This window comes from Paroedura picta, chromosome 3, assembly GCF_049243985.1.
Source record: "Paroedura picta isolate Pp20150507F chromosome 3, Ppicta_v3.0, whole genome shotgun sequence".
Lineage (NCBI taxonomy): Eukaryota > Metazoa > Chordata > Lepidosauria > Squamata > Gekkonidae > Paroedura > Paroedura picta.
The window spans coordinates 39,848,955-39,851,523 of record NC_135371.1 but is presented as its reverse complement, the minus strand read 5'-3'; the positions used below and the strand labels follow the sequence as shown (position 1 = coordinate 39,851,523).

Here is a 2,569-nt window from a genome sequence, read left to right as displayed (position 1 = left end):
TTAGAATGGATGACAAGCGAGTCACTATCTGATGCTAAACAGTTTGCCACCAGGCATCTTATCCGACTGGAGGTCTCACACACGCCATACTAATTGCTTATTGAGTGTAACAGTGGGTGCTGACTTGCATGCAGGAATGAGGGTCCAAATAAACATGACAGAAAGCACAGATTTCATCTGATTGTAAAATGTGTGGAGGTTCTACAACCACAATTTGGACTGGGCCACAGAAGAAGGGGGAAATGGAATTAACCCTTCCAGGCCTGCTTCATATTGCTAATCTATATAATTCTTGCCATGCTCCCATTAGCATTTTGAAAATGGGAAAAAGATGTGTCCTTTAAAAAGCTGCTTCGGCAGCACATATACTAAAATTGGAACGATATAGAGAACATTAGCATGGCCCCTGCGCAAGGATGACACACAAATTCATGGAGCGTTCCATATTAAAAAAAAAAAAGCCTGATAAAAAACTATGCTAGAAGCCTGGGTTTGGGTAGGGAAACCAAGTGAGGCTTGAATCCCACTTCCCTACAGCTCCAGTGCCAATCATAGTTGCAGCTATGAGTCATTTCTTTGTTACTTTTCATCATACATGTCTTGGCCTAAGTCATTGGTGCAAATTGATCTTCTGTGTGATACACAGGAGAGAATCCACACATTAAGCTGAGAATCATCAAGGAGCTAGTAAGCAAGTGACAATCTATATGCATGTGTGACTAACCTTAGACAGGCAATAGCACTAAACTATCAGACTGGTGAACCACAGAATCATAGAGTTGGAAGGGGCCATACAGGCCATCTAGTCCAACCCCCTGCTCAACGCAGGATCAGCCCAAAGAATCCTAAAGCACCCAAGAAAAGTGTGTATCCAACCTTTGCATGAAGACTGCCAGAGAGTGGGAGCTCACCTCCTCCTTAGGCAGCCTATTCCACTGCTGAACTACTCTGACTGTGATATCTAGCCTATATCGTTGTACTTGAAGTTTAAATCCATTACTGCGTGTCCTTTCCTCTGCAGACCAACGGAAACAACATCCTGCCCTCCTCCAAGTGACAACCTTTCAAATACTTAAAGAGGGCTATCATGTCCCCTCTCAACCTCCTTTTCTCCAGGATGAACATTTCCAAGTCCCTCAACCTATCCTCATAGGGCTTGGTCCCTTGGCCCCAGATCATCTTCGTCACTCTCCTCTGTACCCTTTCAATTTTATCTACATCCTTCTTGAAGTGAGGCTTCCAGAACTGCACACAGTACTCCAGGTGTGGTCTGACCAGTGCCGTATACAATGGGACTATGACATCTTGTGATTTTGATGTGATGCCCCTGATACAGACCAAAATGGCATTCGCCTTTTTTACCGCTGCATCACACTGCCTGCTCATGTTTAGTTTACAATCCACAAGTACCTCAAGGTCTCGTTCACACACAGTGTTACCTAGAAGCATATCCCCCATCCAGTAGGCATGCTTTTCATTTTTCTGACTCAGATGCAGAACTTTACACTTATCTTTATTAAATTGCATCTTGTTCTCATTTGCCCATTTTTCCATTGTGTTCAGTTCTCATTGAACTCTGTCTCTATCTTCTGTTTGCCTTCTTTAGTCTTACCAATGATTCCTGTTCAGGACATTTCGGACTCAGCTAATGTTGAATCTTGAACATGAGCAGAACAAATAACTAGGGCTGGGCACCAAACCATGAACAAAACAGAACCAGAAGATTGGTTTGTGGGCTGAACTGGTTCATAGTTGTGTGTGACCCCTTTCTTTTTGCTCCCCACTGCTTTTTGCAGGGAGTAGAAAGCAGGAGTTCTACCCATGAAAAGCAGTGGAGAGCAGAAATCAGAGGTTCAAATTGTTTGGATACATTTAAATCCCTGCTTTCTGCTCCTTGCTGCTCAGCTGCTTTTTTGTGAAGAGCAGAAAGCAGGGGTTTGGAGCCATTTAAACATCTGCTTTGTGCTATTCACAAACTGCTTTAAAATTTCTTGGAATTCATGGATTTCTTCAATTTGTGAACTTTGCCTCAGTAACCATGAACCAGCCAAAATTAATCACAAACTTATTTTTATGAGCCAGTTTGTACCCTTCTCTACAGATAAGCAAATGAAAAAAATATCAACACTGAAGCTCTTGCCTGTTGTTTTATGATTTGGGTTCATTAGGCACATTTATTTTTTCGTGTGTTTCCACCATTGCCTCCCCCCAAAAAAATATTTTGGCTCTTTATAGATTTTTCAACCTGTGAATAAGGAATGGGAACATAATTATTTCCTCTCTGCCCTATGAGTAATGGCTGCATGTGTGTTTTACCACAATGACCTTTTCAGTGTGTTGCACTTTGATTTGCTGTCTGCTGTTTCTATTCAACAACGTTGTCGTCTTTACCTAAGGGGGAGGAGTGCAGTGACAAGCCAATCAAATGACAGAATACTGAAAAGGTCAAAGAACTAGTAAAGCATGCTAATGAAATCCACTCAGTAAAAGTAATAATTGCAGCATTCAGAGCAAAGCTTTCCAAAGTGGAGAAGGTAGTATGTGCTTATTAGTCAAAATCATATTTGCA

At 41.8% G+C, this 2,569-nt stretch overlaps 1 non-coding gene across 1 annotated transcript; it reads left to right on the top strand.

The window, feature by feature from the left end:
• Positions 1-347: 347 nt before the first annotated feature.
• LOC143834597 (U6 spliceosomal RNA) lies at positions 348-451 on the top strand. Its single transcript, XR_013229848.1, has one exon. It is a non-coding gene; the product is annotated as a U6 spliceosomal RNA (small nuclear RNA).
• Positions 452-2,569: the final 2,118 nt, after the last annotated feature.